The following is a 24501-nucleotide window of genomic DNA, read 5'->3' on the forward strand; positions in this document are numbered from 1 at the left end:
ATCCTGGATGGAACCCTCTTCTGGACTTGTCTTTGGGGTAAGAAAAATCCACTCCTGGCTTGAATGGACCTCTGCGCACTAACTCAGTCCGCATGCAGTCCGTTAAGACTGGGGGCCAGTCTGCTGGATCATTTGGTGGAGCGGAGACTGTTGCTTTAGAGTCTGAGCTAGCTTCTGATGCTTGCTGTGCACACCTGGTTGTGTGAATAGTGACCGAGGCTGCCTGTTCTTCCCCTGTATCTGTACTTGACAACGGTAGCTGAACTGGACCTGTGCTGGTTGTACTGCCTGAGGCGGCTGCATCTGACTCATCTGTGCCGGTTGAAGGTGTAAATGGCTCATCTGTGCCTGTGCCTGCACTGCACTTTTCTCTCCCTCTCCCCTCTAGATATGATGTCATTCACTCTCCATAAGGTAACAATTTGGGGGATTTTTTGGCGTGTTTTTGCCGAATAATTTGAAAAACTTTTGCCGAAACCCTTAGAAAAGGCATAGCACACTTGTCATGGCCGAGCCTGTCAATTTGAGGAGTAGACGACCGAAAAATACATGGAAGAAACGTAAGGAGGAAGAAGCCCGGTGGATAGTATATAGTGTGCTCTTACAAGCACACTCAGTTATCACAGCTAGTTAAGATGTGTGCAGTCTAATGTAAGATAGCAGAAAAAAAAGTTTAACTAGAAAGAGAAACAGTGATTTCCATTGTCATAAAAGTAGGTTTGTGTATTATAACCATAAGCACTAACCATATTTTTTGTTGTTTTTCACTTCAACTATGCAGGCATAAAATATTCTAAAAATATTCTCTTTGAAAAACAAGAAACTCACTGCAGAATAAAGCAAAAATGAATCAGCATGAATCAGAATGTAAAAACATACAGTTGTGGGGCAAAAAAAGTAAAGCTTGTTGATTCACTTTGTTTGGCTGTTCATCAGACTTTTATTGCACATCACGCTCTTTAAGCATTATAAAATTCTAAAACGTGCACGCTTCACACATATCTTCGACCCAGCAGCATGAAATCTTCAGTTTGTTTGGAGCCGTGATTTCCAACTCAGTGTCCGAACAAATGTGAAATAATGTCACAATCTCCCCCTTCGGAGTTAAGCTGTTGAATAAATGCCAGAAAAGTGTTTTGTCAGAATATTGTGATGTCACAGCTAAAGTTGACCTTTGATCGTTTGGACATTATTTGTCATCACTTCATTATTGTGGACATTTGTGTGGAATATTGTCATAATTTGTGCATGAATTCTTGAGTTATGGCCAAAAATGTGTTTTGTGAGGTTGTAGTGATCTTGACCTTGGACCTGCAAACTCTAATTAGTTCATCTTTGAGTCCAGCTATAAAAATAATAATATAATTTGCTGAGATTCTGCATTCAGCTGAAGAAGGTGCTGAGTAAAACATTTTGATGTGATTTTCATTCATTTATTGTTTTGTTCAAACATTGACTCATTTCAAATCATCTCTTAAAAAACATGAAAATAACTCTTGACTTTAAGGCAATTCATAGTTTGCTTTTTGGTTCAATCAAACATATTTGTGCAAGTAAATCCCTCTGATGACTGATGCATTCTGAGCTTACTGTCACACCGCGGTGAGGTCGTGTCTTATTTTGTGTTCTGGTTCGCGATTTCCTGTTTTATTTTGAAATAGTAACTCTCCTCTCGTTTCAGGTCACTTGCCCTTCCATGTGTGTCATCTGTCTGATTGTCTCCCCTAATCACGATTGTGTTCACCTGGTGCTCCCTTCCCTCCATGTGTTCAAAGTCTGCGTTTCCCTTGTCTTGTGCCTGTGGCCCAATGTCAAGGAAGGATGCTCAAACGGCTGGATTTGAAGGATTCTATGTCATCGACATCCGCCGAAAGACTGTCCCAATGTCCAGGATCCTCCGGAGGACAGAGTCCTTCTTCTGCCCAAATTCCAAGGATGCATGTGTGTATCCTCCGTGCGCTCCAACTACCCATAAAGCATTGCTCACACCGGTCTACCGGGTGATTTAAAAATGGCGAGCATATAAACAGCAACGCCGGCGGCACAATATGCATTTAAATAAGTATTTTCAGTTTACACTGAATGTTGTCACATAACTTACAAAACGTGTGTTTAAAGTCAAGCAAAAAATATACATAAACAAATGCCAGAATATTTAGCTAAAAATAATAAAAGTCATCTTGATACATTGCCGGTTAAGTTAATTAATGCCGTCTCAGTCGCTAAAGTTATTGTTAATTAATTTATATGTGTCAGCTGATGATGTAGTATGTGCAAAGTATATATAGCTATGCCATTCACAAAGTTATACATATCTTATTGTGTTTACAGGGACCGAAAGTCCGCTATTATCCGTTATTGTTATTTATAAATAACTGTTATTGTACTGTACTGTAAAATAAAAAATCACAGAACACATTTCCATGGTGAATTATGCGCCGCTGCTTTTATGAAACAAAGTAGTGGCCAAATTCAGCCAGGATCAATGAAATATTCAGGTTTAATCCACTTTGTGGCTTTTACTTGCTAAATCGTGGAGATTCAATCTTAAAGCATCTTCTTCCATTTTCACAAATATGTGGCAGAGTGCTGATGCCAAAGACACATCATGTTATGAACTGATTTTGAAATTGCGGTGCTGAATTTAAGCAGGACGTCCAATTACGCAATGACAGCTGCACACTCTGAAGGCTGTCCCATTTGTGCGTTACACCAGTGGAAGGAAGGACTCTTGCCTCACCTCCGGAGGACCCGACTCTGAAGGAAGGAACCTACCAAGGAAGGATCCTTGACTTTGGGATACAGCCAGTGTGTTTGATCTCGTCATCATACCAGCCCGTGCTCTAGTTTGTACCGCAACCATAGTCTGCCTTGCCTTGCCGTTTTGAGTTCTCCAGTGATTTTTCTTTGTAACTTTATAGCATAGTGCTAGTATTTCAATTTATAGTTTTTCTAGATTGCCGTTTTGTTTTCCTCCAGTTGGAGTGATTTTGTGTTCATTTATATTTTACCCCTTTAGTCCTTTTTCAAGGTTAATCAGTGTGTTTTGTAGATTCTTTATTTATTTCCCCATCAGGTTTGGTCCCTCCCCTTTGGAGCGTCTTTTGTTTGTTAGAGTTTTAATTTCTTACTTATCCCCTTGTTAGATTAGATAGATTTCCCTGTTTCATAGATTAGGACTCGTAAGTTTAGTTTATTAGTGTAGTTAGGCTTCCTGTGCTTTCCCTCCTTTAGGAGCGATTTTTCGTAACTAGTAATCTCAGCTCAGCTTCAGGAGTTTTTGTAGCCCCTTTGTTTTTCACTCTGTTGAGGATAGTTCTTGTTGCTTTAGTGAATAAAGGGACTAAGTACACCTGCTCTGCGTCTGAGTCCTGCCTTGAGCCCAGCCTGACATTTACAGGTTTCATAGCTGCATAAATGAAGGAAATGTGGAAAATAAGCCAGAGCAAACGCATTTATTTCTATTTATTTGCATTCATACCTGATAAACAAAATTTTTTTATTCTGAATAAAAAGAAACACAAACCTTTAAAAACTCAAGTCAAAAAATATTATATATAATGAAAAGCTTTCTGCACACTGTGGCCTTCTGCAGCAGTGAGAGAGAACACGATGTTCAGCCTGCAGAGTTGTTGCTGAAGCTGGATGTTTATTTCAACCAGCCACTAAAATACTGTGAAAATGTTATAATGAACAAACTGTGACCGTTACTTTAGTTATTTTCTTTGAAGTGTTAAAATATACTATATTGTACAAATAATACTGTACATGCTGTTATATAATATAATATAATAATAATTTGCTTGCAAGTCTGTTTTCTCTGCAGGTGTCATATGATACTGTAATAATTCATAGCATTAAAATCTAAAATAACATTATCCATGCAAAGTTCAATCCTGAGCATATGTAATGTAGCTGCACAAGTACAAAATAAAGCTTAAATTCTGCTCAGATCTTCTCCTACCATACTAAAAACTGACAATTATAATTTTTGTAGTTGAAGGTAAATTAATCCACTTCAGGCGAGTCTTCCTCTGTTTGGCTGCTTCTGCAGAAAATCACAGAAAGATTTGAATTAGTTATTTCTCACAAATGGAAGCAGGAAGTTGTTCTGAGGTTTTTGCAGCAGATTTAAAACTGGGCTGACCTTCACACCAGGTCTTCCTGCTCCTCTGTGTCCTCTCTCTGTGCTGCAGCGTTTGGCCTGTTCTCGTACACAGGATAATCGTCCAACTGATGAAAAGAGACAACGAGAAGAGAGTCAGAGGCCTCGTATTACTTATCCAGTTCTAGGTTAAAAAAAATATATGTCTGTTTTGTTTACTCATTTCAGTTACATATAAAATGTCCATTCAGTTGAGTCAAGTTAAATATTTGGTTGAAAAAGTTTCTCTCTCTCTCTCTCTCTCTCTCACCTCCACAGTTTCTTCTGGTTCATTTGTGGACGTCAGAGTTTTCATCTTCCTGGATAAAAAAAAAGAAATAAAACTGCTCAAACTCAAAATCTATGACAGTAAAGATTCACAGTAGAAGACCAGTGGGGGTTAATTTTTTACCTCATCCGCAGACAGAGAAGAAGCAGAGGAATCAGCATCACAACCGTCAGAATGAACCTGATGATATTTATTATCATAGCTGATTTATCTAAATATGGAGACAGACAGTCATTAGATAAACAGCACTGTAGCTTTAGTCGAAGATTTAAATTCATGCAAAGTTAGCTACCTGTTGCAACAGTCAGATGTAAAGTGGAGTTATGGCGTCCTCTGCTGTTCTGGGCTTCACAGTAATAATTCCCACTGTGTTCAGCTCTGAAGTCAGTGATGGTGAAGATCTGTCCTGATACTTTTGCTGAGTCTTCATTCTCCTTGTACCAGGTAATGTTAGCTGCTGGGTTAGCATCACTGCTGCAGGTCAGAGTCACTGAACTGCCCTCCACTATCTCAGCAGAGGGACTCACTGATACAGAGGGAAGCTTTGGAGCATCTGGAGGAGATTTAGAGAGACTCACATCATTCACAGACATCAGATGAGGAAGGCTTTGTCACAAGATGCATTTTGGATTAAGGGCAGGTATTGGGGGAACAGACTCTTTTTCAGTCTACCTACACTGGACATCTACTGACAGAGACGATGATGTGATCGATCCATGTTGATTCTCAGACTTGCAGTAGTAGATCCCTCTGTCCTCCGAGCTGATGGAGGTGAAATGATAACTTCCTCCATGTCCCTGAGGCAGTGTTTGGTTCTCCTTGTACCAGGTAATGTTAGCTGCTGGGTTAGCATCACTGCTGCAGGTCAGAGTCACTGAACTGCCCTCCACTATCTCAGCAGAGGGACTCACTGACACAGAGGGAAGTCTTGGAGCATCTGGAAGAGACGTGTTAACAGAGATTGGCAGGTTAACTTGACAAGAACATAAAACTGAATAAAACTTAAAATCTCCAGGAGCTGCTCGGTGAATTACAGGAAGTACTTTTGATCAGTAAACTATTGCAAAGACTGGACAGATTAAATGTGTTTGTTATTTTTTAATAAGTTGTTTTACTCACATTTCACATCAATAACGGTGTATTTAGATGTGCTCCTCCCCAGCTTGTTCTCAGTTGTGCAGTAATACTCTCCAGAGTCAGAGGATTGGATGGAGCTGAAGACAAACGGTTTCTTTCTACTGGTAGGGTTTCGGTTCAGATTTCCACTCTTCTTGTACCAGGTAATGTTAACTGCTGGGTTAGCATCACTGCTGCAGGTCAGAGTCACTGAACTGCCCTCCACTATCTCAGCAGAGGGACTCACTGACACAGAGGGAAGTCTCGGAGCATCTGAAGGAGAACATGAATAGAAACGCAGCTATTTTAAACAAAGATTGACATTTTAAATGCCACCTGCAAACGGAAACATTAAGACATAATGCAAAAACCGGAGATGTCAATTTATCTGATGCCCTAACTACTTATTTTCCACTCTATATCATGAAGGTGTGCTACAGGTTCTCAATGGCACTTGGTGAAAATACAGTATTAACATGTTTTAACACGTTTCTGCTGAATCATTAAAGATGTGAAAATGTCTCAGTTAGACTACAGGAGTATGTTTTCTAGGACAGATAAAATGTTGGGAGCAGAGCCAAAGTTTAAACCCAATATTGTCACACATTTTGCTCTACTCTTCTCATTTGTTGGAACCAGCAGTTTGTGGGAGTACAAGATTGAAACACTGATTTTGCCTGAGGGAATTAAATACTTTAAGTCTGTTAACTCTCTGGATAAACATGAATGTTGTACTAAAGCAACTGTAGCCGTGTTGTACTGTAAGTTTAAGTTACTGCTGCAGCCTTATATTTCTTACAGTGTTACTGTAAAAAGGTATGACTTCAGGGCCAGCCTGGAGGAGGAGGGATGATTACAGGGACCAAAACCTTTTTAATGAACAAACAGTAGTAATAATAGTATATAATCTGAATCTATTCTTTAAGCCTCTTGTGATTCTACTCCAGAAAAAGTTTTCCCAGCCCAAACTCATTCTCACTCTGGGGCCGGCATTCAGGGACCTGGGAGTCCTGAGCCGTGTGCTGAATGGGTCGTTGCACTGTGGCCTCTGGTGGCCACCAAAGTGAACCTGAGGCTGCACGGTGCTGTGGGGCATGCATGGGTTCTCTGAAAGGCCCTCCCTCAAGTGTTTGAGGCCGAGACATGAGGGGCAAAGGTCATGGCCAGCCTCAGGCTGCGGAATAGCCATGCAGGCAGAGCAACAATGAGTGGTCATCATAATTGCTACTGCCAATTATGACACCTCTACAAAGCAGCATTATGCTGGGAGTGGGAGCGAGGACACTGCCTTCACCACCACTGCCTTCACCTGTACAATGAAAAAAAGCACCCATTTTTAATTTTTTAATTCATTTATTTTGTTATTTAATTTATCTATAACAAATAAATAAACCCCTGACTTAACGCAAACAAGGAATGCTGTATAATAGCACTGCTAAGTACATAATGAAAGTTTACTCAAATCCAACAGAAGAGCTGTACCTGAAGGCAGCACGGGTATGACCGAGTTGTCTACGATAACATAAACAAAGTAAAGCCCACCTATGCTGGGAGAGGGAGCGAAAACACCGCAGTCACCAACAGGTCGCCGCTAAATCAATGAAACAGCCATAAGGTGTTCTGAGATAAACAAGTAAACATGAGCGAACGTGTCGCTGCTAACCATGAGAAGCCATTTCGACGCGTCGTTATGCTGGGAGAAGGAGCGGAAACACTGCCATCACCAACAAGGTAATAAAACAGATAACAATACTCACCCAGACAAGAGGCTAACCTTTGTCTGGATGTATGATGCGAGCTCCGACTGAAACGGTTTGGTCACAAGGCTACTGGCGGCAAGCTGCTAACATTTTAGCTTAGGCTTTAGCGGCTTCAGTTAGATATTTTAGCATGTACACGACAACTGTAGCATATCTCTGATGCGAGAAGAACAAAGAAACAGATCCTCTGATGACACTGGAAGATAAAACCTATCTGGGGTCATCAGGGGGTTACAGGTGACTATGTTGGTGTAACTACTCGACCTGTACATGCACAAGACGAAGTCATTCAGTGCTTATGCACCACATCTGGCGGTCAAGAAATACGAAATAGAACTGAATAAAACTTAAAATATCAGTGCTCAGTGAATTAGTACTTCTGATCAGTAAACTATTGCAAAGACTGGACAGATTAAATCTGTGCGTTATTTTTGAATAAGCTGTTTTTACTCACATTTCACATCAATAACGGTGTATTTAGATGTGCTCCTCCCCAGCTTGTTCTCAGCTGTGCAGTGATACTCTCCAGAGTCAGAGGACTGAATGGAGCTGAATACAAGCTGTGGTTCTTCATTGACCAGTCTTTGGCTCTCCTTGTACCAGGTAATGTTAGCTGTTGGGTTAGCATCACTGCTGCAGGTCAGAGTCACTGAACTGCCCTCCACTATCTCAGCAGAGGGACTCACTGACACAGAGGGAAGTCTTGGAGCATCTGGAAGAGATGGAAGGATAATTTTAAAATGGGGATCAATAAGTACTTGGGATTGTTCTGGGATAAGATAATGCAAAAGAGTTTTCACAGTATGTAATTATATTGATATCTGTAGTTCAGAGTCTGAGCCAGGATTGACTGACATATACAGAGGTTTGGTCAGGACACGTGGGGTCACTTTCTAACACACTGGATGCTAAAATTAGACGATTGTTAGTTCCCTGACCTGATAGGGTTTTGCACACCAAATTGATTACTTTAAATCCAAAAAGGTACAGCCCAATGCTCGTGTCAACATGCCAACACCATAAGATGATAGATAGTTTCAGACATGGCTAAAAGACGGAGCACATTCAGTGATAGACTCCTTACACCGAGATGTACCACTTTCAACTCCTCTCTCAGAGCGCCAGACACTCTGAGAAATATATATATATATATATATATATACATATATATATATATGTATATATATAGATAGATAGATAGATAGATAGATAGATAGATAGATAGATATAAAGTATATACGGTATATTTCTATTTTTTTCTATTCTTGTGAGCGAACAATGAAATTCCGTTATTTTGGACTGAACTGGACCAAAAAATGAACAGAGCACAGAATATGTAATCTGAATCTATTCTTTAAGCCTCTTGTGATTCTACTCCAGAAAAAGTTTTCCCAGCCCAAACTCATCACACATTTACATCTACTTTCTCTACTTTAACACATGTCAAAGTTATTTGCTGATGTTTTGTACTTACACTGGACATCAATGTGAACAGAAGTGGAGTTCATCTTGCCATACTTATTCTCAGACTTACAATGGTACATACCACTGTCCTTAAAGCTAACAGGGCTGATAGGATAAAGGTTTTTTGAGCCGTGATGCAGGGTTTGGTTCTCCTTGTACCAGCTATAAGTAGCTGCTGGGTTAGCATCACTGCTGCAGGTCAGAGTCACTGAACTGCCCTCCACTATCTCAGCAGAGGGACTCACTGACACAGAGGGAAGTCTTGGAGCATCTGGAAGAGATCATAAATAGAAATGCAGCTATGTTAAACAAAAATTGACATTTTAAGTTCCACCTGCAAACGGAAACATTAAGACATAATGCAAAAAAAGTAGATGTCATAATTTATCTGATGCCCTAACTACTTATTCTCCACTCGATGTCATGAAGCTGTGCTGTAGGTTCTCAATAGCACTTAGTGAAAATACAGTATTAACATGTTTTAACACGTTTCTGCTGAATCGTTAAAGATGTGAAAATGTCTCAGTTAGACTACAGGAGTATGTTTGCCAGAACAGATAAAATGTTGGGAGCAGAGCCAAAGTTTAAACCCAATACTGAAGATTGACACACTGATTTCGCCTGAGGGAATTAAATACTTTTAGTCTTTTAACTGTCTGGATAAACACAAATTAAGGTGTTGTACTAAAACAACTGTAACTGTGTTGTACTGTTAGTTACAGTTACTGCTGCAGCCTTATATTTCTTACAGTGTTACTGTAAAAAGGTATGACTTCAGGGCCAGCCTGGAGGAGGAGGGATGATTACAGGACCAAAACCTCTTTAATGAACAAACAGTAGTAATAATAGTATATAATCTGAATCTATAATTTTAACCTCTTGTGATTCTACTCTAGAAAAAGTTTTCCCAGCCCAAACTCATCACACATTTACATCCACTTTCTCTACTTTAACACATGTCAAAGTTATTTGCTGATGTTTTGTACTTACACTGGACATCAATGTGAACAGAAGTGGAGTTCATCTCGCCATACTTATTCTCAGATTTACAATGGTACATACCACTGTCCTTAAAGCTAACAGAGCTGAAAAGATAATTGTTTTTTGAGCCGTGATGCAGGGTTTGGTTCTCCTTGTACCAGGTAATGTTAGCTGCTGGGTTAGCATCACTGCTGCAGGTCAGAGTCACTGAACTGCCCTCCACTATCTCAGCAGAGGGACTCACTGACACAGAGGGAAGTCTTGGAGCATCTGGAAGAGACGTGTTAACAGAGATTGGCAGGTTAACTTGAGAAGAACATAAAACTGAATAAAATCTGGAACTGCTCAGTGAATTACAGGAAGTATTTTTTTATCAGTAAACTATTGCAAAGACTGGACAGATTTAATCTGTTTGTTATCTTTACATAAGCTGTTTTTACTCACATTTCACATCAATAACGGTGTATTTAGATGATCTTCTCCCCAGCTTGTTCTCAGCTGTGCAGTAATACTCTCCAGAGTCAGAGGACTGAATGGAGCTGAGGACAAATTGTGGTTCTTCACTGAGCAGTGTTTGGTTCTCCTTGTACCAGCTATGAGTAGCTGCTGGGTTAGCATCACTGCTGCAGGTCAGAGCCACTGAACTGCCCTCCACTATTTCTACCGACACAGAGAGAAGCTTTGGAGCATCTGCAAGAGAAATGGCTTAAAGATTACAATATATAAATAGTATTTGTCAAGGTGGTTTAAAGCTGTGTCTGAGTGTGTGTGTGTGTGTGTGTGTGTGTGTGTGTGTGTGTTTGTCCTGACATGGTGGATCAAACTCACACACTGAAGGAGAAGGGAAGTCCACATATCCTTTAAGAGCACACGAATAGCTGTGTTGATTATCAAAGTTGTACAAATGATAAGAATTCTGGTTCTGAATTTCCTGTCCATTCTGGTAGAAGACATAGGGATAACGATAAGATGGACGACAACTGCTGTCACACTCCAGCCTGTTAGAGTATGTCAACACCTGGAGATCTGCATTTGTGAAGAATAACCAGAAATGTTATTTTAGACAAAACTGTAAATTTAATCGCACACAAACACTAATAAACACAGCACTCATTCATATTGTGTTGAGCTTTTTGGAAATTATCCACATGTGGATGTAAGTGTTACCTGTGACAGACAAAGTGACTCCAGGTGAACCAGTGTAGTTCCCATCTGGTTCGATTAAGAACCTGAACACGTACACATCTGCGTCGCTCTTTCTGAGGTCTGAGATTCTCAGAGTACACTTGTTATTAGAACAACTGGACTGCACACGACCTTTGTATTCTGAGTCTGTTGTTAGATCCACAGGTTCAACTCCATACATCTCAGTATGCCAGAATGTCTCATTTACTTTAATGGAAGGGTTTTGCATTGATGGGTATGTGTAGTTGCAGCTCATTTCCACTGTTGATCCTGTTGGTGCACAGATCTCAGTAGAAGTGTAAGTCACTCCCCAACCATTCTGACTCTGTACCACTGTAACACAGAGCAAAAAAACTACAGTCAGACTCATAACAACATCAAGAGACGACTTCATTAGAAGAGCAAAATCTTCAGTGTGTGAAGCTACATCACAACAACATGCTGTCATGTTTTACCACTTCAGGTCAGTGTGAGACAAAGATAATCTCATAGGAAGAACTCGTCTTGTTTTTTGTGTTGTTGCAGTTTGATCTTTAAACAGAACAGAGTTTATGATGTTATTGTGTTTTCTTACATGTTTACTTCTTTGTTATGATTTTAAAAAATGGGATTATTTTACAAATTAAGTTTTAATTTTATTATTTTAATGTCAAGCAAACATTTCCATGAGATTTAATAAAGCAGAGAAACATTCAAAGATGTACACATGATCTGCAGGACATCACACAGACGGTGCAGAGAGGAACAGCAAAGCACTGAACCTGTTTAGCACATTTCTCTGAGAGAGACAAATAAAAAGCTGAAGATTACACTTTAGAAGGGTGTGGTACATAAAAAAAAATGTGTTTTGCTTGGTTGATTTCTCTCTGTGTTCAGGTTGTTACCGAGTGGAAACTGTAGAGAAAAGCAGAACACTGAGGCGTGGGCAAACAGTGTGACAAGCAGATCACAGAAACAGACGTGTTCCAGAGAGAGAAATAGCCACAACTACTCATATTTAGAAAGAACACCCGCCCAAATGAACTTTAGCTGATGCACATTTCTATTTCAAGAGTAGACATTTAAATTACAGCTCTGTAACCCCCCCACCCCCCCCCCCCCCCCCCCCCCCCCACACACACACACACACACACAATTTCACCTAATTAATCCTAGTTAAGGTTTATTGAGTTACATTTCTGATATATAAACGTGCTCTTCTCAAACCAAGATATTTGCAGCATCAGTCAGTGAATCTGTGGGAAATAACTGATCTGGTGCTCCACTATGTTCACTAGCTAGATATTAACCTTGTCTTGGTGCTGGGCAGGTAGTGCACGGTCTGTTTTTAGAGCTCCACCTTTAAAAAAGCTGCATGAAGCACCTTGGTAGTCAAATGGTTACAGGACATGACACATTACCTCTCTCTCTCTCTCTCTCCTGAACAATGAGCTGAAAGAAGCCAAAACATTTTAGAGCTGCAGGAAACTGCAGCTCTAAAATTAACTGTGGCTTAAATAATATGACACCAATTCCCAAAAAGTTGGGATGCTTTGTGAAAAGTAAATTAAAAAAGAATAAACCAAATTCAAAATGAGTGTATATCTTTGTAAAAAAGGGCTCAACTTCCCCAGTCTGAGGATCAGATATCTTGTCTTCAAGGTACAAAGAATTTGCAGATCATTGCATTCTGTTTTTATTATGTTTTTCACAGCGGCACAACTTTTTTAGAATCAGCTGTATAAGCAACTCCTTTCACATTATAAAGTCATATGAAACCTATAGATACAGAAGCACATTAATGCAACTAATGAAACTTATATATCATGACATGAAAGATACTGACTCATGTATTTCCTGCATTAATGATGCTTCCAAAGAGCAGACAGCCTCTACATGTACTTTAATGCACTTCATCACATTTTCTCCATTTAAGGGCATGTTAGAAGGCATGTTAACTAATAGAGGCTAGAGGACGGCAGAACAAAAAAAGGAAGTCCCAGAGAGAGATACGTTTCATTCAACAAATTAATTAGAGGACTGTTTCTTTGTTAATGAATGTATCATCAGTGCTTCTATCCACTCAGACACAGCTTTACTGTCTTTAAGTGCACAGAAATTCTGCTGGTGGAGAAAAATCACATAGATCTCCTGTAATGACTGCATTTTATAGAAAGAGAAGGGATCACACCGCAGAGAATGATATCAAAACTATTTATGTATTTTTTTAAAATCCCCTCCCTCTCTGTATTTCTGAGGTGCACTAACTGATATAAATGTAGACGTGCAGTACCTTGTACAGAGAGAAGGAGGACAACAAATCCACTCGCTGCTGCTGTTAAACTCATCGCTGCTGCTCACGTCTCTGTGGAACCAGCAGGTAGATCACATACATGAGAAATACTGTTTATCAGGAAGTCACAATAAACATTTATGCAGTAAAAAAGGAGGGTGTGATCTTTAAAGACAGTGTGTGTCTTCGGCACTTGGTACAGTTGTGTTCAATACTTATGAAGTTGTTAAAATGGGGCCTGGTATCCTTCCTCTTTACATCATTAGTATGCACTGGCAGAGGAATGACTGCTGAATATTAAAATGCTGCAACATGCACGCCTAACGTTCTTACTTTTATCATATCACTCTCTGTTAGCGTTCTAAAACGTGCACGCTTCACACACATCTTCGACCTAGCAGCACAATAGATTACTAAACCCAGATTACTAATCCAGTGTCCGACCAAATGTGAAATATGATCATCATTTCTGAGTTAAACTGTTGAATAAAGACAAGAAAAGTGTTTTATAGTTTATGGTTTTGACAGAACACTATGATGTCACATCTGAAGGGACAGTTTAATTGAAATTATTTTTTGATATAATGTAATATTCTACTGCACAGTAAATATTCAAGTGCATTTTATTATGAATTTCCGCTGTGAAACTTTCTGTAAATTTGTGAGAAAATACCTGAGGTCCTCTAGAATGTACCTGAAGTGGAATTAGTAATTGGAAAGAGACAATTCATTTTAATTAATTTTTAATATAATGTAATATTCTACTGTACAGTAAATATCCAAGTGCATTTTATTATGAATTTCCACAGTGAAACGTTCTGTGAGTTTGTGAGAAGGTACCTGAGGTCCCCTAGAATGTAGGCTACCTGAAGTATAATTACTGACTGGAAACAGACATTTTAATTTTAATATAATGTAATATTTTACTGTACAGTCTATATGCAAAGGTGTTTTAATTAAAAAAAAAACCCAAAGTGAATAGTTCTGTGAATATCATGCAATTAATCTTATTTCCATGTTTATCTGGTATTTGGGCCTGGTTGTGAAACACTTTGTACTGAAAACTGAAAACCTGTCCAGGGTGTACCCCGCCTCTCGCCCGATGTCAGCTGGGATTGGCTCCAGCCCCCCACAACCTGAGTGCGGATATGCGCTTCAGGACTATGGATGACTTGATGTTTTGTTGTTTCAAGTCGTTTGGTCCAAAACACCTGCCAGCCCACCTCGTATTTGCCTGGTAAGCCAGGTGGCCAGCAACCTCACAAAACACGTTTTTTGGCCATAACTCAACAATTCATGCACAAATTATGACAAAATTTCACACAATAATGAAATGATGACATTGAATATCCAAAAGGTCAAAGGTCAACCACAGATGTGACATCATAATGTTGTGACAAAACCATAAACTATGTAAAAATAAAAACACTTTTCCTTCCACTTTCCAGTCTTTATTCAACAGCTTAACTCAGAAACTGAAGGGGAGATTGTGATCATATTTCACATTTGGTCAGACACTGGATTAGTAATCTGGGTTTAGTAATCTTTTGTGCTGCTGGGTCGAAGATGTGTATGAAGTGTTTAGAACGCTAACAGAGAGTGATGTGATCAAAGTTAGAACGTTAGGCGTGCATGTTGCAGCATTTTAATAATCAGCAGTCATTCCTCTGCCAGAGCATACTAATGATGTAAAGAGGAAGGATACCAGGCCCCATTTTAACAACTTCATAAGTATTGAACACAACTGCACAAACTGAAGAAGGCACACGCTGTCTTTAATGATCACATCCTCCTTTTTTACTGCAAATAATAAATGTTTATTGTGACTTCCTGATAAACAGTATTTCTCATGTATGTGATCTACCTGCTGGTTCCACAGAGACATGAGCAGCAGCGATGAGTTTAACAGCAGCAGCGAGTGGATTCGTTGTCCTCCTTCTCTCTGTACAAGGTACTGCACGTCTACATTTATATCGTAAACCATTTTTCCAGAAAACTTCCAATATCTGGTAGTTATTTACAATTTACTGCACAGTTTACGAGTGAAATATATATTTGTACCTGTATTTACATATTTCTGTTTTATTCTGTTGTACATATGGTATATTGTATTTTACTCCAAATTATTCAACATTTTATAATTCTATTTGTACATATCTTTATTTACTTAAGACTGGCATTTGTATTTATATTGTTGTAAATTTAATGTAGAGGGCTTTTTACTTTTTACCTGTATTGTTTACAGAAGTATTTCTTTTTCTATTCTTATACAGCAGCAACTGTAAGAAAAAGCAATTTACCCCTGGGGATAGATAAAGTATTTCTGAACAGTTTAAAATGAAAAAATACAGAATTTGATTAGAGAGTAAAAATAACAGATTTTGCACGTAAAACTTGAAATTTGAGAAGTATAAAACTATTCTCAATAAAATGTGAGTCTTTGTCTCTAAATGAGCAAAATCAGCCTATCAAATGGAAATCATGTACATGAGTTTTTCCTCTCCTCTCTGGCTCCTCAAAGCCACACAAAGGTCACACAAAGGCTCCTCTAGGGCATCCCCACAGCTTCTCCCTCTACGGCCTTGAACCTGACCTCAATCCTTGGACTTGGACTATCGCCCTCTACTGGTGACTTGTAGGAATTACAACTACAAAATGCAGAAGCGAATTCAAACCTGTGGTTCATCTTTTGATCCCACAACAGAGAACATGAACTAAATGTTGAAACCAAGGAATTGTAGCATGTGGTGTGTAAATGTACTGGAATTGCAGAACAAGCTCCTTACCTTTTAAACCTGCAGATATTTTACTATATGGTTATTTTGGGTTACAGCCAGTAGAAAATCATGCCTACCCACTTTGCCATATAATTTTATTCATACAAACACAGTAGCAACACATCCACAGATAGAAGTTTGGCAGTTTTGTCTACAAGTGATTTAATGAGACCCAAAGAAGACACAAGTGCCTCTAAACATCATATTATTACAGCTTTCACTACTGTTGATGCACGGAGCAGCCGTCTTGGATGTTGCACCATAAGTAGCTGAGCCCTCTCTGTGTTGTTCCCCCTTCAGGTTCATATGGATGCAGTGTATGACAGCCCTTCAGCTCCAGTACAGAGAAGTGCAGCAGAGCGGCAGGACGACCTTTGCTATGCCAGCGTGAGCTTCACTAGAAACCAAGAAGATCCTCTCTACTCCAACATCAGGCTAGCTCAGCCCCTCAGAGACAAGGAGGAGGAGGAGGAGGAGGAGGAGGAGGAGGAGGAGGAGGAGGAGGAGGAGGATGTGGAGTACACTGCTGTCAACTTGAGGAGTGCCAGTGCTACAGCAGAGTGAGTCCACGAGGAATGTTTATTTGTTCAGAAACATTTTATTGCTGATTCATGATGTCTGTTATTTAAAAAAAAACCTGCTCTGAGTTTATGTCATTTGTTTCTTTTTTTTTTTCTTCTTTTTAAAAAAAAAATGTTTATGATTCTCTGCATATGTGTTTTTCATACACAGATCAAGAAGTCAAAAGGCCGTAGAGGATTCATCTGAATTGTACAGCAAAGTCGTCAAAAAGCCAAAGCCCTGGACAAGCTGCAGGTGAGTGATAAACAAACATGATGTGATGTTTCTCATCTTGGGTTTCATCGTCTGTGTCCGTTAACTACTGTTACCTCCAGGGGGTGGAGATGGGGGGCAGCAAGCTGGTTCTGAGGTACCCGGACCGTTGGATCCAGAGCACCATGCCTTCCATCCAAAGGAGCAACACCAGCCTCAGCCCCAACACTGCAGGAACACAGCAGAGCTCAGCTGCCACAGGGTACACAGCAACTTATTCTCAACATGTGTATCTGTGGTGCTGCTTTCTCTGTCCACACTCTGTCTAAACTCATACTGGTCCTATACAAAGTGAGGACATGTTTAGAGTTATTTTAGGGTCTTGGTTAAAGTTAGGGTAAAGATTAATGTTGGGCCTGTTGGTGTGTGTTTTATGTGATATTTGGGGAATGCTTCTTATCATTGATTATACCAAATATAACAGCTGGTGTTCCTAAAAAAAATACAGTCTATCTCCTTTTTGTAGACAAGAAAAAAAAACACTGAAAAAGAACATAGAGTCTCATTTAACCCATTGAGGCCTGAAAAATCGCTGGGTGATTTTAAAATAAGCCTCTAATTTCTGGAAATTCTGGAAAAATTCTGGGAAAAAAAGTGTCAACTCTTCTACTAAATAATAGATTTTTCAGCCTCTGTAGCAGATAGAAATGAAATTCAAAAAGTATTTGAGAGCTTATACAAATACTACAAAACGACGTATCCGCTTTCCAGGCTTCAATGGGTTCAATAGTTTTCTTTCCTGTGTTTTGTTTTTAACTATTTTCTTTTTGTTTGCTGTTGTAATATTCATTTTGGCCACCAGATGCTGAAGTGCACCACTACCCCACGTTCTCAATAGGACTAAAATATTCATATTGTTCTTTATTCCTCCATGCACTCTCAACAAAAGGTGAAAATAATTTTGATCAGAAATTAAAATAAAACGGATTTGTCATATAGTCAAATTAAATCATGCCACTCCTCTCATCTAATTACACTGGAGACTCAAATTTAAAGACTTATAAGAGAGGAAATCCTGTTTCCTCAGAGCTTGTTCAGGTTCAGTTCCAACAACTTCCACTATGCTAATCAGTGATATAAACACATACTATAATCACAGGATGATTGAAAATAGGAAAATGTATTATTTTTCCCGTTTACTCAGCATATTCTTTAGTCAGGTCTCCTGACTTCCATGTCAGAAAGGGCTGAGGTCGCTGTGACCTCACGTGTCTCCCATTCTGGTGAGTGCAGAATCTCAGCCTCTTCATGAGAAAATTAATATTACAACTGGCATCAAGGATGAACTTATTTGAGTTTGGTGGTTAAAGGTCAAGGTCACAAACACATTTTTGTCCATAACTCAAGAATGTATGCACGGCGTCCCGGAGGCTCACTGGTAGAGCACGTACCACTCAGCCTTAGTCCTTGCAAAGCAGCAGACCTTGGTCTGAATCTGGCTCGAAACCCTTTCCTGCATGTCTCCCAGTCACTCTGTACCTCTGCTGCTATCGATAAAGCTACTAAAAATGTCCAAAAAAAGAATAACAATAATTCATGCACAAATTATGACAAAATGTCACATTAGCCGCCCATTCCACATTTATGGAATGGGCGGCTGTGGCTCAGTTGAGCGGGTTGCCCCCGACCGGAGGGTTGGTGGTTTGATCCCTGACCGTCGCAGCCTACATGTCAAAGTATCCTTGAGCAAGATATTGAACCCCAAATTGCTCCCGATGCTGTGTTCATCGGTGTGTGAATGAATTCCCAATGGTGGCAGGTGGGACCGTTTAGGGTAGCCTCTGCCACCAGTATTAATGTGTGTGTGAATGGGTGAATGAGCGCAGTCTGTGCTTTGAGTGGTCGAAAAGCGCTATATCAGGGCAGGTCCATTTACCATGATGACATTTCATATCCAACAGGTCAACTTCAGCTGTGACATCATCATATTTGGTCATTTCACTTGTCTTCATCCAACACCCTCACTCAAAAACCAAAGGGGAGACTGTGACCATATTCCACATTTGGTAAAATATTGAAGTTTAGTTAGTGCTGTTAAAATGCACAGACCTACTTTTATGAAATCACCGTTTTGCTTTGTAGTTATTGTATTTCTTTTGTTAAGTTTTCTTTTTCTGTCTGCTATCTTACCATCTCTAGCTGTGATATCTGCCCATGACTTAATGTCCCTCTGCCCTTACCCAGAGGATCACTGTTCACTCTCTTCACTACATTAACTCAAACAAGTCTGACCTTCAGAGAGCCTTGAGTTAATCTACAGTCCTCAGCTGTGACAGCTGGGCAACTGTGCAGCTAGGCTAGAAGGAAAAGGAAGACTAATAATAACTAATAATAAAGTTTCATTTCCTCTTTGAATTTACACTCAAACAGAAACTTTAGTGCTTCTCCTCCTGTAATTAAAGTTGGACCTGGCTTGTAATTTAATGTCATATATGATATAAAATGTTTAAAACAAAACAAGAAAAAATAGTCATAAGATGACATTTTTCCCTTAAATTTTCTTCTAGAGAAAGTTTGAGAGGCACTTTAAGGTCACAAAATGACGTTCTGACTGACATTTCCAATTTAGGAAATTAATGTATGGTTTGCAAATAATTTCCACATTTAAACTTGGGAACTTACAGTCTTAGTATGCCGAGTTACATTTGCATACTAATGATGTAAAGAGGAAGTAAGACAGGCTCGACAGTGTGAAATGTATTTTCCACAAGTGTAACAACTACACTTTAAAGATGAACACTGTTGATAAAGACCACATCTTCCTTTTTTAATGCATAAATGTTTATTGTGACTTCCTGATAAACAGAATTTCTCATGTATGGGATCTACCTGCTGGTTCCACAGAGACGTGAGCAGCAGCGATGAGTTTAACAGCAGCAGCGAGTGGATTCGTTGTCCTCCTTCTCTCTGTACAAGGTACTGCACGTCTACATTTATATCAGTTAGTGCACCTCAGAAATACAGAGAGGGAGGGGATTTTAAAAAAAATACATTAATCGTTTTGATATCATGCTCTGTGGTGTGATCCCTTCTCTTTCTGTAAAATGAAGTCGTTACAGGAGATCTGTGTGTGTTTCCTCCACCAGCAGCATTTCTGTGCACTTAAAGACAGTAAAGCTGTGTCTGAGTGGATAGAAGCACTGATGATACATGCATTAACAAAGAAACAGTCCTCTAATTAATTTGTTGAATGAAACGTATCTCTCTCTGGGAATAGTTCTGCTGTTTCAATGTTTCTATACATTAAAGTACATGTAGAGGCTGTCTGTCTTTTATAATTTACCTTTACAAAGTAAAGTCCCAACATTTTTGGATTGGTGTTATAGTATTTGAGCCACAGTAAATTATCACCTGATTCTGTTTCTTGCAGCTCTAAAATGTTTTGGCTTCTTTCAGCTCATTGTTCAGGAGGTACATAAATTTAATGTTTTAATACTAAATGGGTAGATGGAAGTGTAGAGGCAGACTGGAAACAGGAGGAGAGAGAGAGAGAGAGAGAGAGAGAGAGAGAGAGAGAGAGATCAGGATGTTGTAGTAATGTGTCATGTCCTGTAACCATTTGACTACCAAGGTGCTTCATGCAGCTTTTTCAAAGGTGGAGCTCTAAAAACAGACCGTGCACTACCTGCCCAGCACCAAGACAAGGTTCATATCTAGTGAACATAGTTGAGCATCTAGGTCAATAATTTCCCACAGATTCACTGGCTGATGCTGCAAATATCTTGGTTTGAGACATTTCATTTTCAGAAATTTAGCTCAATAAATTTTAAAGAGGATGAATGAGGTGAAATTAGAAAAAAAAAGGTTTTACAGAGCTGTAATCTAAGTGTCTACCCTTGAAATAGAAACGTGCATCAACTAAGGTTCATTTTTGCAGGTGTTCTTTATAAATATCAGTAGTTGTGTCTATTTCTCTCTCTGGAACACGTCTGTTTCTGTGATCTGCTTGTCACACTGTTTGCCCACGCCTCAGTGTTCTGCTTTTCTCGACAGTTTACACTCTGTAACAACCTGAACACAGAGAGAAAAGCAACCAAGCAAATGTTTTATGTACCACACCCTTCTAAAGTGTAATTTTCAGCTTTTTTTGTGGCTCTTTTAGAGAAATGTGCTAAAGTACACAGGTTCAGTGCTTTGCGGTTCCTCTCTGCACCGTCTGTGTGATGTTCTGCAGATCATGTGTACATCTTTGAATTTTTCTCTGCTTTATTAAATCTCATGGAAATGTTTTCTTAATGTAAAATTAAAGAAATAAACTGAAAACTTAATTTATAAAATAATCCCATTTTTTAAAATCATAACAAAGAAGTAAAAATGTAAGAAAAACACAATAACTCTTAAACTCAGGTCTGTTTAAAGATAAAACTGCTTCAACACAAAAAACAAGACAAGTTCTTCCTATGAGATTATCTTTGTCTCACACTGACCTGAAGTGGTAAAACATGACAGCAGGTTGTTGTGATGTAGCTTCACGCACTGAAGATTTTTCTCTTCTAATGAAGTTGTCTCTTGATGTTGTTATGAGTCTGACTGTAGTTTTTTTGCTCTGTGTTACAGTGGTACAGAGTCAGTATGGTTGGGGAGTGACTTACACTTCTACTGAGATCTGTGCACCAACAGGATCAACAGTGGAAATGAGCTGCACCTACAGATACCCATCAAGAAGTTACCCTTCAATTAAAATTCTTAAAACATTCTGGTATACTAAAATGTATTTAGGTGAACCTGTGGATCTGACAACAGACTCAGAATACAAAGGTCGTGTGCAGTCCAGTTGTTCTAATAACAAGTGTACTCTGAGAATCTCAGACCTCAGAAAGAGCGACGCAGATGTGTACATGTTCAGGTTCTTTACAAACCAACCAGATGGAAAATACACTGGTGAACCTGGAGTCACTTTGTCTGTCACAGGTAACACTTACATCCACATGTGGATCATTTCTAAAAGCTCAACACAATATGAATGAGTGCTGTGTTTATTAGTGTTTGTGTGCATTTATATTAACAATTTTGTCTAAAATATAATTTCTGGTTATTCTTCACAAATGCAGATCTCCAGGTGTCGACACACTATAACAGGCTGCAGTGTGACAGCAGTTGTCGTTCACCTTATCGTTATCCCTTTGTCTGGTACCAGAATGGACAGGAAATTCAGAACAAGAATTCTTATTATTTATACGGCTTTGATAATCGACACAGCTATTCATGTGCTCTTAAAGGATATGTGGACTTCCCTTCTCCTTCAGTGTGTGAGTTTACTCTGCAGTCTTTCACTAACATAACACCATCAAGTGAAGCCTTATCACTACATGTTTCTTTAAACTGGCTTCTCACTGACTCTTTCAGGTGTCTATGGTAAAAACTGCAACAGATTGACTTACACTGACAAAAGAATCTGCGCCTCCAAAGGCTCTTCAGTGAAAATATCTTGCACGTACAACAAGTACAATTATGGTGATGCATCAACATTCTGGTTCAGGAAGAGTCCATTACAACCTGAGGACCTTGTGGTAAACTCTCAGTATGCAGGTCGTGCTGAGGTTGAAACAGTGAGAGGACGCTCCACTCTGACAATCTCTGAGCTGACAGAGAGCGATTCAGCCGAGTATCACTTCAAATTCAAAACACCAAGCTCTGAATGGAGCAGTTCACCTGGTACAACTCTGACTGTCACAGGTACTGACAAACACAAACTGAAGTCAATACACCAACACACACACACACACACACACACACACACACACACACACACACACACACACACACACACACACACACACACACACACACACACACAGCACATTTAAAAACACTCAACATATTAATAATGATCAGTTGTATGTAGCCTTATTGCTGCTGTAGCATTGCTCATTACTGATTCTTGGATTTGTTACTGTTGTGTCTTGTTTTCGTCTCCAGAGCTCCAGGTGCAGGTGATCAGAGTCTATCAGTCCTTTACAGACCTGAAGTGTCACAGCAGCTGCAGTCCAGCTGGTCGTTCTTCCTTCATCTGGTTCAAGAATGGAGAGAAATTCAGAGAGGGAGAGACATTTTATTATAGTGGCCGGTTCAATTCCACAGAAAACATCTCTTGTGCTTTGAAAGGACACGAGGAGTTCCCCTCTCCTCCAGTGTGTGAGTTTGATCCACCATGTCAGGAAAACACACACACACACACACACACACCAGTACAAAATTCATTGTAGGAAAAGAAATATTAAGATATGCTGAATGTTGTGATTTAACATTTTTCCAAAATGAAATTCAAGGTTCACTCTCTCCAAATAATTATAAACAGTCTACTTATTATGTAGACTTCAAGCAGAACTTTAAGCTAAATTATTCATGAGAGATAATAAGGAAGTGGTCAGCACTCTGGACATCCACCATGACAAATAACAGGGAGAGTCTTAAAGAACCAAAAATAATAATTAAAATAGATTGTCTATATATTCTAATCTTTAAGCCTTTTCTCCTCCAGATGCTCCAAGACTTCCCTCTGTGTCAGTGAGTCCCTCTGCTGAGATAGTGGAGGGCAGTTCAGTGACTCTGACCTGCAGCAGTGATGCTAACCCAGCAGCTACTTATAGCTGGTACAAGAAGAGTGGAAATCTGAACCTAAACCCTACCAGAAGAAAGACACAGCTTGTCCTCAGCTCCATCCGGTCCTCTGACTCTGGAGAGTATTACTGCACAGCTGAGAACAAGCTGGGGAGGAGCACATCTAAATACACTGTTATTGATGTGAAATGTGAGTAAAAGCAGCTTATTTAAAGATAACAAACATATTTAATCTGTCCAGTCTTTGCAATAGCTTACTGATAAAAAAATACTTCCTGTAATTCACTGAGCAGCTCCAGGAGATTTTCAGTTTTATGTTCTTGTCAAGTTAACCTGCCAATCTCTGTTAACACGTCTCTTCCAGATGCTCCAAGACTTCCCTCTGTGTCAGTGAGTCCCTCTGCTGAGATAGTGGAGGGCAGTTCAGTGACTCTGACCTGCAGCAGTGATGCTAACCCAGCAGCTACTTATAGTTGGTACAAGGAGAACCAAACCCTGCATCACGGCTTAAAAAACCTTTATTCTATCAGCTCTGTTAGCTTTAAGGACAGTGGTATGTACCATTGTAAGTCTGAGAATAAGTATGGCGAGATGAACTCCACTTCTGTTCACATTAATGTCCAGTGTAAGTACAAAACATCAGCAAATAACTCTGACATGTGTTAAAGAAGAGAAAGTGGATGTAAATGTGTGATGAGTTTGGGCTGGGAAAACTTTTTCTGGAGTCGAATCACAAGAGGTTTAAATCATAGATTTAGATTATATACTATTATTACTACTGTTTGTTCATTAAAGAGGTTTTGGTCCCTGTAATCACCCTCGCTGGTAGCGAGATCACCAGCGGTGACCAGCGGTCTCGCCGGCTCGGCGCAACGAGCCGCCCGGACCGCCGGTGCGGCGCTAATACCCCCGCTACCGGTGATCTCGGTACGAGCCGGGGGACAGCGGAGCCGCCGAGAGACCTTTCGCCTTTCAACTTTCGCTCTAAACTATTTAAAACACCATCTACAGCTAAAGAGAGTTTCGCCTCTGCAGCAGCCATGTTGGATCCGGAAAACTACAAGCTTCCAAGTGCCGAGTAGTACGCGCCATTGTCTCACTGTCCCTCCCCGCTCTGT

The 24501-nt window shown here is 39.7% G+C and overlaps 1 long non-coding RNA gene across 1 annotated transcript; it reads right to left on the reverse strand.

Annotated features, from left to right (window-relative positions):
- Positions 1-4154: 4154 nt before the first annotated feature.
- Positions 4155-4831, reverse strand: LOC131977830 (uncharacterized). Its single transcript, XR_009394919.1, has 4 exons — positions 4726-4831; positions 4557-4644; positions 4416-4464; positions 4155-4233 (listed from the first exon to the last, which is right to left on the reverse strand). It is a non-coding gene; the product is annotated as an uncharacterized LOC131977830 (long non-coding RNA).
- Positions 4832-24501: the final 19670 nt, after the last annotated feature.

This window comes from Centropristis striata, chromosome 1 (genome assembly GCF_030273125.1).
Source record: "Centropristis striata isolate RG_2023a ecotype Rhode Island chromosome 1, C.striata_1.0, whole genome shotgun sequence".
NCBI lineage: Eukaryota > Metazoa > Chordata > Actinopteri > Perciformes > Serranidae > Centropristis > Centropristis striata.